Raw genomic sequence first — 17,621 nt, 5'->3', positions numbered from 1 at the left:
CCAAGTCGTATATGGCTCCAAAGCTATGCAGTTCTTCAGACCCAATTCACTTCTACCCTTCTTGTGAATCTTGCGCCAAGCGCGGACCATCCTGGCTTTCAGGCCTTGGGGATCTTTACCCTCCTGAAAGAACACACCTTCTAATAGAATGTTATTAGGTTTATCCTTTAGGGGGAACCCAAGCTTACGTCGTCCTAACACAGGGTTGTAGCTAATCCCACCACATGTACCAAGAAGAGGCACATTGGAGAATTCACCACAAGAATCAATGATCTGGACACCATCATATGCACGATCATACCAAGAGATATCATCATTAGTGAGAGACATAAGTCTCGTGGACCACCGTAGACATCCCTTGTTCTCCTTGAAAGCGACCGTCTGAGGTAAGTGAGAAATAAACCACTTATACAACAGAGGCAAACAGCACACAATAGCACCACCACCCTTTGCATTCCTCAGGTGCAAAGAGACATAGGCATCACCCAACAGAGTCGGAACGGGATTAAGAACAGAGAAGATCCTAATGGCGTTCACATCCACAAATTTGTCGATGTTGGGGAATAATACCAGTCCATAGATGAGAAGCACAAATATGGCTTCAAAGGCATCCTCACTCATGGCCTTCCCATAAACGGTAGCTTGAGCGACGAGGAACTCAGAAGGGAGACCTTGAATTCCACCTTTGGAAGTCATATGAGCTTTAACCAAAGATTCATCTATGTGCAACATGTCAGCTATCTCTCGAGAAGTAGGAATACTCTCCAAGCCACTGAACGGCACCTGATCCAGAATCGGAATACCCACAAGATGAGCATACTCCTCAAGGGTAGGCAATAGTTGAAAGTCTGGAAAAGAGAAGCAGTGATACAGAGGATCATAGAACTGCGCCAAAGTATTCATCAACCCTTCATCAACCTGAGTAGTCAGCAGAGGCAGAAGCTTCCCATAACGAGCTTTGAAACCCAAGGGATCTAATACATAAGATGTCAGATTCCTTAACTCTTTCAGATCGGGCTGTCGAATGCTGTACTTCTTTGTATGCCTTTTTGGTCTTTCCATATCTGAAAATTTTGCAAATAACCCCTTTAAGTTCCTTGAAAATTTTCTTTTTTTTCCTGATGATATGGATGCGGATGAATGCATGAATGCATGAATGCAATAATCACACTCAAGGATCAAGCAAAGCACACCAGACAAAGGTCATGGGATGGTTCATATTATCCCTAATATCAATCATCCATTTTGGTGGATTATGGTTTTCACCTTATCGACACCCAAGTTCCATTGATATTAACGATATACGAACGATTCAGACCTCCTTAATATCAATCATCCGTTTTGGTGGATTATGGCTTACACCTTATCAACATCCAGGTTCCATTGATATTAAGGTTTCCTGAACGGATCAACCATGAATCATTGGTTTGTTGTGAGTCACGAGCATGGAGTCTTGGTTAAGGACCACCCAAAGGGAGTGTACTATGGTTTAAACCTGCCGAACATGTTCTACCAGAGGTTCCCATAGTCATCATCCCATCTTTCGAATATTATCGGAGGAACGAATACTCGTATTCCAAAAATATTCTCAAGAGAGACTCTTATGAGTGTAGTATCGCGTAACAATCGCATCAGATCTTACATCTGAACGACCTCCGCACTACGTCCTAAAAATAGGCCAAGATGGGCTTGGTAAACTAAGGTCCTTGGCTTCTACGGCACATATCGGAAGAATAATGCCTAACCACAAATAACTTGTGTGACGTCATTAATCCAACATGACCTCCACCAAGTGAATGGACTCGCAAGTCAACTTGCTAAGGAATAACTCCACACAAGTCGACAAGACTATGCCATTCTCCTATCATAGGCTGCACTCGAGTTCGGGTATAGAACTCATCTCACAGAGATCACCAAGCAAGCAAGCAATTGATATATCAAGCAAATCAATCATTACACACAATACAGTAATCCCAAATTGTACAAAAATATGTCATAAACAATATATCACAACAAGTGTGAAAAGTTGGCAAACCCACTAGGAAACAAAATTGTTCTCCCCAGCAGAGTCGCCACTTTTCTGTAGCGGTGTATTCGTCACTTTATGATTTATTGACTAAATCAAAAGCAAAGTATACAAGATAGAGTCGCCACCGCACTTTTATTTATCCAAAGGAATGGATAAAAAGCGAACAAAAGCCTAAGAAGTTTTACAAAGAAAACTAATAAAAAAGGTACAAAGATCTGGGTAAGGGGGTAATTATGCAAAGGGAAGGTGTTAGGCACCCAATGCATCCTAGGTACTCCTAGGGAACCCTTTTCACAACTTGTTGCAAAAGGTATTGTTTATGAAAATATTTATTGTGCAAACATTGATTGGGAGGATGAGAGAAGAATATACAATTTTATTATTTTTGTGTTTGGATGGAAAGATCCATTGCCTACGTACCTTTACAGGATCAAAACCTCGTAGTTCGGCTAAAAGATTTCCAAAATATAAGTGGGTTGATTTTAAACAAAATCCCTAAGGTCTTTCATTATCCACGGGAGAAAACTCAACCTATACAACCACAAGTCCACCATGTGAGAAAAGCTTCAACTCGCTAGTGAGGGACCATGCCCTATAATAAGCAAGGAAGTCTTACAATTCAATCACTAAGGACAAAAGGTGAGATTTACATCAACCACTAAGATAATTGAGATCTATGGCTAATGTATGAAAACTTATCAAGAAGTGGACAAAGTCACAAAACAATTGAATGAGTGGAATTAACCAATTAGAGTATTCACAAAAATGGTCAAAGTATGATTAGAATTCAATTCAACAGAAGTATTGTGAAAATGAAGTTTGGAAATCAAAGGCTTAAAGCCTAGGTTTCTAATTTGAAAAGAAGTGAAAATGTTTGCACAAAGTTTTCAGGTTTGGGTTAACATGCAAATGGAGGTTGTAAAGAAACAAAAGGTGGGGAATGAGGAGTAAAACTTCTTAGGAGTTCACCTCTTGAGATCATATGTAGATGATCCAAGTGATTCCTTTGGAATAGGCAACAAGCACAAAGCAAGCAAGCTCAAAGAGAAAACAAAAGCTGGAAATGGATTGCCAATAAATGGACTTACATCCAACTCCACAACAAGAAACAAAATAGGAAACAAGTTGCCAATCAATGGTCTTATACCTGACTCCACAAAATGATCACAGGAAACAGATAGCCAATCAATGGTCTTACATCTGACTCCTCACAAGACAAAAATAGGATATGGAGTGTCAATCAATGGTCTTATGTCCACCTCCACAAAACAAAGATGGAAACCAGATGCCAATCAATGGACTTACAATAGCCTCACAAAACAAAGATGGATACCAGATGCCAATCAATGGACTTACACCAATCTCACAAAGCGAAGATGGATACCAGATGCCAATCAATGGACTTACACTAGTCTCACAAAGCAAAGATGGATACTGGATGCCAATCAATGGACTTACACCAATCTCACAAAGCAAAGATGGATACCAGATGCCAATCAATGGACTTACACTAGTCTCACAAAGCAAATAAAACAAATGCAATAAGCAAGAGGAAACAAGTTGCCAATAAATGGTCTTACACTCGACTCCTAGGAAATGGAATGCCAATCAATGGTCTTAGTTCCAACTCCTACCAGATCATAGGAAACAAATGCCAATAAATGGACTTACAATTGACTCCTCAATGGACAAAACAAAATGTCACAAAGTATGAACAATGATCATGAAATGATATACAATTAATGCTCAAAGATGAGAACAATGCACAAAGGCACACACAAACAATTATGCACATATGGGCAAAAAAGCAAGCAAACAAACAGTCAATTATCACACACTATACACAATCAATAGGCTCAAGCAAGGCTGGGCTTTAGTCAAGGGGTCATATCAACCTCAACAAACAAGCCAACTGGAAATGGGTGTTTTGAGCTCTTAACCCTAACATTGAGAGTTAGGGTGAAGCAGATGAAATGGAGATGAGGGTTATGCCTCATAGCTCTTATCCCTGGCCTGGGAGAGCTTGAATCAAAGAAGGTGTGGGAGTCCAGAATGAGGGAACTCTTCTCCACAAATGACTGACTCTATGTACAAGATTTTGGGTTTTTATTCAAATTGCATCAACACATGGTAAGAGCAAGATGAAACACACAACTGAATAGCAGGGGATGGATTGCACAGCCCTTCTATCTGCGAATTGCCTCTTAAGAGGACTTAACCTGCTTGGCACAAAATTAAACAAACAAAGACATGGCCTCTTAAGGAGGGCTTCAGACAGGTGCCTGCCAAAGTAACATGACAGGTCTTCCAGACTACATGAAGATCAAGGGATTATACCTAAGTGGTATGCCAACCACACGCAAAGCAAAGCAAAGTTCAAATGAACTTAAAGTAACTTAGGTACCTGTGTAAATAACTAAACAAATCAGTACAGTATTCAGACAAACAGACAACAGTCAACAACAAACAGACAATCCCAATGTACAACAAATAAGCCATAAGGAAAACTCAAGTGAATTATCATCAACCTACAAAACAACCAAATGTTAGCAATCAATAGCAAATATCAACATTCAAATGATGAAGCAACATCAACCATGGAGATTAGGTGCTTGGTCCTGAAATTCAAAGCTCACATGTAAGTCCAAACCACTAGGTCAAAGCCTAGGGTCAAAGGTGAAGAAAAAATTCAAAACAGGAGCCAATATTCAACACAATGCAACTTCAAACATATATTAACATGTCCTAAAAAGGACCAAAGCAAAATCATCAAGCAAGGCCATGTATCAAGCAAGAGAAGTCAAAGACAATTTCAAAGCTCATATTTGGACATTGAGAGTGAAAATTCCAAATCAAAACAGAAATAATTCAAATGATTATGGAAACATTCATGAGCATTCAACACATCCAATCCAATCATCATACAAAAAATCAGAAGCATCAAAGATCAATTGGCATGGAAATGAAATTGTACAAGTTGATCAACCAAATGTGTGACACAAATTGTCACACCATGCAAACATGTGCATAAAACATAAATGGTAAATGAGAAAAATACCAAACCAAGCCTAAAACATCCATCATTGTGTCAAGAATCATCATGTAAAATTTCATGTCCATTGGATTAAAATCAAGCATTTCATGATAAGATGAATGGAGCAAGATCACAAGTGTACACATGATCACAAAGTCTAGCACAATCCAAAATCCAGCCATGCACAACTTCAAAATTTAACATCATCAAATTCTAGACATTCTACGTATCAAGTAGCAAAAAACCAGGCACTTTTTGGAGCATTTTTCAATTTTATATGAATTTTTAAAGTTGACATAAAAAATGAAAATCAAAATGAATCATGTAGGTGAAATATGGAGGGAAATCATAAAGATGTAAATGAATTTGAATAATTGCATGCGCCAGGAATCGATCCATGTATGAATTCAAAAATGAGGCGCGCCAACATCAAAACGGTGTTGTTTCACCTGCAAACCCTAACAAAACAAGTTGGACACAAATCCGTCGCAAATCCGACGCTACTTCGTCTTCCTCATGAAGACGAAGATGAACAGTGCATGAACTTCATACCAGTTTCCAGAATTTTCCAGAAATGAGTAAAATCTATACCATTCGAAAGCTATTGCCAAGGAGATTACATATCAACTAACATCTAAGCTTAATTCAACAAGATCAATGAGAATCGAGCAAAAGAAATTTGGTGCACAAAACTTGAATCACACATATTGCATCCAATAATGCACTATTTTTCATGAAATTTTCACCAGAATCATCAGCAACAGAAGATCTACATTATTATGGCAATAATTTTGAGAATTGAAAGCTTCGAAAAACCTACCTCTTGAAGAGCAGGTTCTGGATTTCGCACGATTCAAGGCTTGTAATGGTCCAAATCAACTCCAGGACACTTGTTATGATGATTGATGAAGAAAAGGAAGCTTGAAACAGTGTAGATCTAGCTCAAATCTCAGCTGCCATGGCAATGTTCTTGAGCTTGCTATGCACAACTCTTGCTCGAATTCAACAATCTAACACTTGATCTGCACTCAATTCACACCAGAGAACAAGAATATGAAATAAAATTGCAATGTTATTTGAAGAAAATTTGATTTATGATTGGAAGAAAATTTTGGAGGGAGAGAGAATTTGGATCTTGAAATGGTGAAAAATGATTAACCTCCTTCAAATCCTGTTAGATTTAAGTATTTATATGCTTCCTTAATCACCTTGCTAATCCATACTTAACTTGGTTAATTAAAATAAGGTGTTTTGAAAATTTTCAAAAACGCATGGTGCATGGACTAATCCCACGTGAACAGTACCATTTCCTTGATCAATTACACTCAAAATCATTTTTTAAACACAATGGCAATGGTGGAAAGTTCCCATGATGCACCATTTTTGAATTTTGCAATTTCCCTCCAAAAAAGGCATGGAATAGCAAATGATCATATGATAACATTTTATGCAATGTGATGATTGATTTGGATACTTCATGTCATGACAAGAAAAATGCAAGAAGAGCCACTCAATTTGGAGTTATGAATCAAAAGTTATGGCCATTTGAAGTTCCATGTACACTTGGCAATGATTGGACCATATCTCCTCAACCATTCATCAGATGCTCATGATCTTGGACTTTTTGGAAATGGGAGAGAGAGATATTCAACTTTCATGTTGGACCAAAATTCATTTGAAACTTATTTGATGTTGGAAAGTTGAGTTGAAGTTGGATCAAAAACTTTCCATTTTTGGAAACTTGAAATTATAGGTCACTTTCCATTTTTGGAAACTTTTGACTTGACCTCAAATTCTTCAACCTTGATCTTTGAAATGATGAATAAGCATGATTTGGACATGAATGGGATGAAGAAACTCAATTTCTCAATTCAAAACCCACAGTTGACTTTTTAGTTGACTGCATTGGCGCTTAGATGACCTGAAAATGTTCTGATGAATTTGGGGCCTCAACCACTTGGGAATTTGCTCCAAAATGGATCTATAGCTCAAATAAGCTCCATATGATGATCACATGATCCATATCTCAAGAAAATACCATCTGCTCTTTGTACCATGAATTCACTTGATGCCTTGACCTGTTGACTGCTTAAGCTGCAAGTAACAAAGGTTATTGACATATTTTTGTACATTTTGGTTAGTGATTAAAAGAAAAGCAATGATATACAAATGCAAGCAATGCTTGGTGATCAAGGACCACTCTCAAAGGGATCCCACCCACAGGGAAGGAAGCAAGGTGTCCAATGATCCTTGAGGCAATGCAATGTTATGATATGATGCCATGAGGGATCTTAGGGACAAAATTGGGGTCTTACAGATATGAAAATAATCAAGTTTAAACATGTTAAGTACAACAATCAAAACTTGAAAGAGTGTGCTATGATCATACAAACATTCAACAACAAGAGATTAACCAAAGAGATTGATTAGGATCTCTAAAAACACCTAAAAATTACATGTTTTCTATCCAATAAAAAGTGGTTAAATAAATAATATTTTTTTGGATTTTTTTGGTATCATCATAAAATAGACATTCTTATGAACACATGGAAAAAAGAATGGGTCAAAAAGGTTGAGGGGTCATGAAGTTATGAAGAAAAATGAACATTTAACAAGTGAGAAAAAATAAACATTACGCTGGCCAGGTTCGAACCCACGTCCTTGGGGTTCCATGGACTTTTTTTCAATGCCAACTCAGCATCATCTTCAACCTCTCACTCTCATTCTGGTTTTCTTTTTCTCACTATTTTTCTAATCTTCCATCAATCATATCTCTCTCATTTCTCAACCATTTTTCATGAAATAAAGATCAAAATCGCATAGAAAAATGCAAGGAACACAGTGATACCATAGGTTTTGGCTAATACTCAAAGATGGAGATGCACGAAGGCAAAAACCATAACTGAAACTTTAGGTTTCATGCAACATAATTTCACATAAACAACAATATAAATGACATGTAAGCTAATGATCCTTCTTAACACAATAAATGATACATATTTGCTTCAGAAATCAAAATGAAATGACGTATGTATGATGAGTTTCAAAGTGCAAGAATATACCTATTGGAGCATGATCCAATGTCTCTTCAACACTACTTCCAGCTACTGTTTGATGTCTCTCCTAATGCTTATGAGTTCCCAGAAGATGATTGGAACCTTTGGTTTGCAGAATGCGCGAGCCAAATGAGAGAATGGAGGTTAAGGTTGAAAAGCACTCAAGAATTGAGTTTTTCTTGGAAAGCTTGGTGTGTGGATAGATGAGGATTTTTCCTATATTTATAGGGATCTTTGAGGGTTTGAGAAGCCTTAAATATCATAAAATAATTGTGTCTTGTACTGGTTTGCTTGCTTGGTTGGTTCTTGCACAAAACACCAAGTGGGAAGCATGGCAAAAGCATGGGGGACTTGGAGTGTTTTATTGAGATTTGTCTGAAGTGTAGGAGTGGACTTGTTGTTTAGAGTTGGTATGTATCAGAGCCAAAGCCATTTGGGAGCTCAATGGTACTTAATGTTGGGTTAAAGCCACTTTACACAAATGGAAGTGTAACCTTTATGCCAAAAATGGAATGATTCATTGTGTAATGGCTTGGTTGCTTGGATAATGGCTCAAAAGTGTGTGTGATCTTCTGATTAGAGTGAGATTTAGAAGCAAGAAGTATATGTACTTGTGGATTTGTTTGGATTTGTAGTGTACTTTGGCTTAGAATTTGACTTATGAACCATTCCATGAGGTTGTCTTCCCAAATTCGATTCTCTTAGCTCGAGCATGGGAATTTCTTGATCTTGGACATTTTGTAAAGATAGAATCATGATATACAACTTTAATGTTGATCACTTTTCTTGAATCAGTTGGGATCTGGGTGAAAAATTGGCATAAAGTTGGTCACTTGACTAGGTCAGCATGCTGAAAATTTCATTAAGTGTTATACCACTTGACAAACAAATGAATCATCCACTTCATGGCCCCATATCTCCTTATTCGTGAATTTTGTAAGGCTTTGTCACCTAGGACAAAGTTGAAGTATGAAGCAAGGTCTTTAATCTGATCGTTGAAGCAAAGAAAATTGTGGCTTGGATCATAAGTTATGGCCTTGGAAAGTTGGGTACTTGGACATGTTTTTTAGGGACTTAGTAAAAAATTCAAATTCTCCATCTTTGTTCTTTTTGCAAGTAACCTTGATTTTCTTGACTAAACTTGATCAAATGACTTCAATGATCATATTTTCATAATCCTTGACTTGAAAAGTCCATAGTTGACCAAAAATCTTAAAAGTCAAACTTTGACTTTAAGCATTTATTGACTTTTTCATCAGTTATGTTCAAACTTTCATCTGCTTATGAACCTAACCTCTTGAGCCATATGAATTGTATGAGTGGGTTATGAGTACACATTTTAATACCTTGGATCATGCCTCAAGCCATAGAATCATGTTTTGGTCAAAGAGCCAACATAAACTGACTTTGACCAAAACCGTAATTTTGAGTGTTAGGTGAATTGTGGCTTGATGAACTTGAGATGGAATGATCTTGAAATCGACTCTTATTGATGGAAGTCACTTGATTACTTGGGAAGGATGAGGAGTTTGAAATGTTAAAACTCATGTCAAATCTTGATTGATCAATCTTTGAAAGCTCTTGGTGCAAAACCCTAGCTTAAGACAAACAAAGTATAAAATCTTTTTGTATTTTCAATAGGTTAGTAGTGCAAAGATGATAGATGTCATGCAAATGACACAAATGATGGTGGCATCTTAGGTTTGAAAATTAGGGTATGACAAGGGCCTTTAGATATTCTACTAGTTTGCTTTTCTTTAGCGCTTCGAGCTCTTCTAGAGAGAGGGCAACAGTGGTTCCGGTCGAAGGTGTTATGGTCTTTTTGGCAGCATCAAAAGTTGGGCTGGTATTGTTCATGTCATTGGTTTGCTCATTTTCTTATTCCTTGTCTTCATCCTCAGCATGCTCCGTGTGAAGGTTGGACATAGAATGATCCTCTTCTTCTTCATCTAGGCCATTAGTGCCTGGGTTTGCAATTATTGGAGAGCCATCTTCAGATATGTCTTCTACAACTTCGTCAGCATTCGGCATCTCCATATCCACTTCCTTCTCAATGGGGTCATTTTTATCTTTTACATCTGCATGCTCAGAGTCACTAGTGTGAACCTTTTGCGTTTCTTCAATAGGTTTGTCAACTTCATCTATGGACCCTTTTGTCGAATCTTTGGGAGATGTTGGATGATAAGATGGAGTCTTTGTGGGGTGATAGGAAGGATCACTACTGCTTACTGGGATGACTTATATGTTGGTTGGTTGCTTTGTGCCATCTGCGACCCCTAAAAAATAAATCAAACATGGATGGGTCGAAAGCCAAGAGAAACAATTAATAACTTAAGAAATTAAGGTAAAGTTTTTTACCTTAGGACCTTCAACCCCAGGGTTGGAATTATCGCTTTCGAGTTCTTCCAAAGTATTGTTTGGTTGTGGTTCAAGGTCAGTGGAAGGTACCCTTTAAGTAATAGTTTTCTTTATTGGGGTCTTGGTAGCCTTTATTTTTGGTTGAGAAAGAGCATCATAGATCTTCATTTGATTCTTTTTCTTCGTGGGTGGTTTTGTGGTATCTGGTGAGAGATCACCATCATCTGATTTGGTCATCTGAACTTGGGGTTCCTTTTGCTTTCGTTTTTTGGGCGTTGGTGGTGGTCTTCGACTAGCCTAAAAGAAAAGACGTCTCAGAATAATAAAAAATATGAAGGCAATACATAAAGAAAAAGATAATAGCAATATATGATGTGTACCTTTATTGTTATTATTTTGTTGGTGTTTCCTTCATCTTTCTCTTCGACGACATCTTTGTTTGTGAAAGTGGCTTTCTTGGCAGATATTTTCATGGCTAGAATAAAACCAAGACAATTATCACAAGTAAGAGAAAGTTAAGGAATTTAGGAGAAACGAAGTTGAATAATCTCTCATTCCACACCTTCGTATACTGGAGACTCTATGCGAACATGTTATATGCTAATTGTAACACCTCAAAATTTGCCCTCCTATTCTTGGGACTAGTTTGGCACTTTGCATTTCATATTTTAGGAAATTAGGCATTGCATCTTGCATATCATGTGGAAATATGAAGTCATCCTCCAAAGTCTTTTCAGAGATGGAGAAGGTACATGATTTAAGCTTGAGGGTTTCTAAGGATTGATTGTCAACCATCTGAGGGTTTGTGCTTTAGTCAGGGTTTTCTTGATCCTTCAATGGTCTTATGCATTATCTTATTGCAAGGGTATATCACCATCATCATGGTTCCATCCTCATCCATGGTTTCATGGCATTCTCCGGTTCCTTTGGATTAGGGTTTTGACCTCTGGTCAACCCTAATCATTGACTTCTTCCAGCCAGGGTTTATCAAGGAGAAGAGGTATCCTATTGAGATGGGGATCACATGATCATTATATTGAGCTTACATGGGCTGGGGTTTCATTTCTGAGCCATTTCCCCAAGTGGTTGAGGCTCAGGCTGATTAGAGCATGTCTAGGTCATCTGAGGACCTATACTGTCAACTGTGCAAGGGCTGAGGGCTAGGAGGTGGAGAAATGAGTTTCAACATTTCATTCATGTTCAAAAGAGGTTCATTTGTCATTTCAAACATATATCTTGAGGATTTTGAAGTCAGGGCAAAAGTTTCCAAAAATGGAAAGTGACATGTAATTTCAAGTTTCCAAAAATGGAAAGATTCTGGTTCAAATTCAACTTGACTTTACATCATCAAAGAAGTTTCAAATGAATTTTTGGTGAACATGAAAATTGAAGATCTTTCTCTCCTCTTTTCAAAAAGTCCAAGATTATGAGCATCTGATGAATGGTTGAGGAGTTATGGCCAGATGATTGCATAATGTACATGGAAGTTCAACATGGCATAACATTTGACTCAAAACTCCAAATTGGTCCACTCTTTTTGCAACATACTTCTCATGACCTGTATTTTCCAAATCAAGCATTACATTGCATGAGAAAAGTTCACATGATCAAATGTCCATTCAAGTGCATTTTGGAGGGAAAATGGGGAATTCAAATTTTGTGAATCACATGAGTAAAATACCACTTGCATTGTGTTTTTTGGCTGATTTTAAGTGAATCCAAGCATTTGCATGCTATTATTCACGTAGGAATTTGCCATGCAACCTCATTATTCATTTTTTTCATTTCATTCCATATTTCACTAATTTTAATTAATCAAGCTTAATGGGGATTAGCATTGTGATTAGCATACCATATAAATAACAAATCATAACAGAATTTTCTCATAATCACAATTCTAGATCTAGAATTTTATTTTCCCTCCAAAATTCTCTCTCATTGAAATTAAAAAATTCTTCACAAAAGCACGCGATTTCTTCATAGATCCTTCATCCTCATGGAGTTTTGAGCAGGATTCATCCATTTTTTGTGGCAATTGAGCAAGGTTTGGAGTTGTTCAAGTGCATTTGCATATCAATGGAAAGTTCAAATTAAGCAAGATCTAGGAGGATTCAAGTGTTGCTTCTCATTCAAAGCTTCAAGGCAAGGTTACTGGAGAAGGATTGGAGCTTTTGGAGGCTTGAGAACACTGTTTTTCATCACTGCCATTCCAAGTTCAAGCAACTAGCTCTAGTGGTTGATGTGATCTCATTACTTGAGATGCAAATTACTTTGTCCACTAACCTTTGTTGTGTTGTAGGTCCTTTGGTGTTGAACTCACTTGAGTTGTTTACACATAGGACTTGTATTGTGTACATATTGGAAGAGAACCAATGTGATTGTCTGTTTGGTTTCTCTTAATACAATTCTGATTGTTTGGCTTTTGTACATGTACATTAGTCGCTATTAGCTTGCTTTGCTTTGCTTTGGAGTGTGGTTGATACACCACTGAGGTTGTTTAGCCTTCTAACTTCATGTAGTCTAGAAGCCCTGTCGCTTTTTTGGCAGGCGTTTGGCTGAAGTCCTCCTTAAGAGGCAATGACTGTGTTTGTTTATATTTGTGCCAAAGACCTCCTTGTTGAGGCATGTTACTTGTTAAGTCCTCCTAAGTGAAGAGGCAATTGACAGATAGAAGGGACTAGTAGCCAGACCCCTGTTATTCGTTGAGTCGTTCATTACGCTCGCACTACGTGTTGATGCTCTTGAACCTAACCCAAGATCTTGTACAGTGTCAGTCAAGTGGAATAGGGTCCCTCTTTCTGGATCCCCACGCTTTCTTTGTCATGAGCTCACCCAGGCCAGGGTTAAGAGCATGAGGTCTAATCCTCATATCCTTTCATCAGCTTCACCCTAACTCTCAATGTTAGTGGTTAAGAGCTTCAGCATTCCCCTACAGTTTTGGCTTGTTTGTCGAGGTTGATATGACCCCTTGACTAAAGCCCGACCATTTGTCTGAGCCTCTTGTTTGTATATAGAGTGTGATGATTGCTTGTGTGTTTGCTTTTGACATGTTTATTTACTGTTTGAATTCACTTGCTTCCTGTGCGAGTTAGGTTCTGTTTAGATACCTCAACCTAGGGATATTGTGGGTTGCATGACAACTATTAGGCTCGAGTCAGTCTCCCTTTTAGTTTGTTATTCCCCGGTCTCTGGTTAGGAGAGAGTTTCTCCCTTGTTAAGGGGAACTACGTCGCCCTGATTCTCATACCAGATGAGATACATAGGCAGGAGATCGTGCGAGATCTCTCCGGGAAACCTTTTTCTTTTTTGTGTGTGTTGTTGTGTGACAACTATTAGGCTCGAGTTCCAGACTCCCTATTAGTTTGTCTGTCCAAACTTTTGTTTTTTGAGTGTGTTCATCTTGTGTTTTGGTGACAGCTATTAGGCTCGAGTTCCAGACTCCCTATTAGCTTGTTGATCTGATACCCTTTTGCTTTGGTGTTCGCTGGTTAGCGATTTGTTTGTGTGTTTGGAGTCGGATGTAAGCCCATCTATTGGCATTCTGTTTCCTGGCTTGTTTGTCTGTGTTTTGAGGAGTTAGATATAAGTCCAGCTATTGGCATTCTGTTTCCTTGTTGAGTTTTTCTGTTGACATCTCAGCGTCTCTCTTTTCAGTGTTTTGTTTCGGCGTGCGTTAGCCGAACTACGAGTGTTCTGATTCTTTCTCTGGATAGAGAAGATACATATGCATAGGATGCGATATCCTAGCGAGCATGTTTCCCATTTCCCCGAACTACGTCGACTCTGATGTTTGTTTCTGACAAACTACGTAGGCCCAGGATGTGACGTCCTGCCGAGTCCCCTTCCTCCATCTTCTTTCACCTGTTTGCTTATTCCAGTGTGCGTACATTCTTTGAGCAGTGATTTAGCAACCTTATTCTATTCTTTTGAGCGTGGATCCCGTCGAGTACGACGGACGCGAGGGGTGCTAATACCTTCCCCTTGCGTAACCGACTCCCGTACCTTGCAATCTCTGGTCGTAAGACCATTCCTTTCCTTTTTCTTAGGTTAGTCCAGCGCTTCCTTTCCGTCATAGGATGAATAGCGTCGGTGGCGGCTCTGTAAACTTGTGTTTTTTTCCGCCGGTTGTTTTTCGCGTTGCGACAGCTGGCGACTCTGCTGGGGAATTGAGGTTGACCTCTTGCTGGTCCATCTTCCCTAAGCGAGACAATCCTAGCGCTCTTTAGGATAGTTTTGGTTGCTTTTATTGCTCTATTTATTACATTTATGATTATTATACTGTGTATATATTTGCATAAATGTTTGCATGCATCATATTATCATTATGCTGGATTCTGTACAGGTTAGTTCCTCTGATTTGGGGTGGGTGTTCCGAGTGGGGCTAAAACCCAGGACCGAGTATACACCTAGGATTAGCGTGGTCTCATGTTGCCTCTCATGTTAGGTCAACATGTTTTTGGCAATGTGACATACCACAGCCGGACGAGGTTCATCTGAGATAGCTTTTCCATTGTGGAGTATTCCACTTTGGTTGGGTTACCTCTTTTGAGCTGTTGACTTCGGTGACCGATCTTTCCCGGATCTTTGGTTTATATGATCTTATGAGAGCTGCAGTGGTACACCCGAAAGGGCAAACCCGTTGAGTATCTTGCCCGATTGTCGAGACCATTATCCTCCTTAGGATGACCTTGTTAGAATTCACCTGTGAGAGGTGGGTTTGATTCTGGTAGATACATGTTTTGTTGGTGACTCTCTGATGGTGACTTTGGTTCAGTTGGATTATGGATATTTATTTCTGAGACGCCGGAGTTATGTCTGTGGTATTTATCAATGGGGATCCGTTTATTTCAGGATTCCCTGGGTTGGTACAGATGATTTTGTTGCTATCAGATTAGTGGTTCTCCAATGATGATGGTGGTATATCCTTAGGTTCCGTTTATTTCGGAACTCCCGAGTCGGATTTATGGTTACTCAGTACCTCAGATGGTTGTGATCAGTTCAGAGACCAGAATCCAGTGCAGTGGATGATCAGATGACTTGGAGGATGGCACAGTGCATTGCATTGATGCATCCGCATCATTCACATTTTGCATTTATCTGCATCTAACTCATGTTTATCCATATGCAGGGGACATTCTTGATTGAGATCCTGGTTGAGAGACTTCTTTGTTCCAGATATGAGGACTGGCCTAAAAGCTGATGTTGTCTACAGTTTCTTTGATCCAGAGATTGACGTGCTGAAGGATATGATAGCATTGATTACACCTGACCGTGTGGGGATGTTCCGTGAGACTTATGGTGGTATTCTGAAGATGGTTTTCAGGCTTACAGATACAGATAAGAGTGCCATCCATACTCTTCTCCAGTTTTATGATCCGGGTCTAAGATGCTTTGTTTTCCCGAATTACTTGTTGGGACCTCTGATGGAAGACTATGCCAGCATCCTAGGTATTCAGATCAGAGACCATATTCCCTTCTATGTTACCAAGGGGGAACCTGATGTTGCTGAGATTTCTCGTGCTCTTTATTTGAGCCCAGAAGTGACTAAGGAAGGTCTGAAGGAGAAGGGAAAGTTGCCCGGTTTTCATCTGAGTTTCTTGGAGGCTAAAGCCAAGGAGCATGCTGTTTTGGGTGATTGGAAGGTTGTATGTGCTCTGCTTGCTGTGAGCATTTATGGAATCATCCTGTTCCCTAATCAGAAGAACTTTGTGGACATTAATGCAATCCGGTTGTTTGTACAGAGGAATCTTATTCCTACTTTAGTTGGGGATGCCTATTACTCGGTCCATAATCGGAACGAGAAGCGGCGTGGGGGATTAATCAGATGTTGTGCTCAACTGCTGTACAAGTGGTTCAGGGGGTATTTGCCTTCCAGAGGTGCCTTTGTCTTTCTTGATCCTACTGTCAAGTGGGCAACCAGGTTGATGGGCTTGCGAGCCAAGGACATAGCTTGGACTCACAATGGTGTGGTTGGACAAGATTTCATTTACAGTTGTGGGAGTCTTCCCAATGTGCCTCTTATAGGAGTTCAAGGTTGCATTAATTACAACCCGGTGCTGCTTAGGAGACAAATGGGATTTGTTGTAGAGGGTCCTCCTCTCGGGCGAGAGATTCAGGAGTCTTTCTACTTCCCATATAAGGGTAATCAGCCATTGTTGAGGCAAGTGCTTGGTGAATGGTGCGACATTCAGAGGAAGGGCAAGGTTCCTTTTGGTAAGGTTAATAGCAGGTCTTTTCCTCCATTTGATGGTTGGCTCAGAAAGAGGATTGAGCTCACGCATCTACCATTTCCTAGGGGTGATCCTTGGCATCCATTGATTGAGGGGCCACGTTCTTCTGTCAGTATGGAAGAGTTCCTTGAGATTAAGAGGGAGAGGGATCAGCTGCATGCAGAAAAGACTGAGTTGGAGATGAGTGTTGCTAGGATCCAGATGGCTACTCAGGAAGTCAAAGGGAAAGCAGAAGACCAGGCTAAGAGACATGCTCTGGAGGTGAAGCGCTTTGAGATAGACACCGCCTATTACCGCAAGATCAGCCAAGCGTTAGAGTCATCTACGAAGGAGCATGACATTACCAAAGAGAAGTTGGCTAGAGCTTTGAAGCTCATTGAAGATGAGAAGAGGAGGCAAATCCTTGTGAAGACTCAGAGGGAAGCTAGAGCCAAAGTCCTTACCGCCGAGTGGGAAGCAAAGTTGAAGGTTAAGGAAGGAAAGCAAGCGAAGATTGTGGCTGAGAGAGATCATTATCTGGCTGAGAGGGACCATTATTTTCGACAGATGAAGATTCATCAGAAAGAGTTGGGAAGACTTCAGCAGGAGAACACTGAGCTCAGGTTCGCCGTGAAGTTTACTAAGATGGTTGATGATGCAGAGCCGTCTGTGGGACCTTCTTCAGTTTAGACTTTTGTTGCAGTTATTATCATGTGTGGATTACCGTCAGGCATGTTGACGGAATTCACTTGATTGTATTTTCTTTCTAATTCTGGAGGATTGTACTTGATTTGTATTCAGCCTGATGTATGATTCTTGCACGTGTTGTGCACTTTTGATATACAGTGGTTATTGTCATTCAGTTGATTGATCTTCAAGCTTTATTTGCTTTTCTGTGCACACTCACGTAACACACACATGATCGGGTGATATCT

Source organism: Lathyrus oleraceus, chromosome 6 (assembly GCF_024323335.1).
Source record: "Lathyrus oleraceus cultivar Zhongwan6 chromosome 6, CAAS_Psat_ZW6_1.0, whole genome shotgun sequence".
Classification (NCBI taxonomy): Eukaryota; Viridiplantae; Streptophyta; class Magnoliopsida; order Fabales; family Fabaceae; genus Lathyrus; species Lathyrus oleraceus.
The sequence above is the reverse complement of the archived record's forward strand: the minus strand, read 5'-3'. Positions refer to the sequence as shown.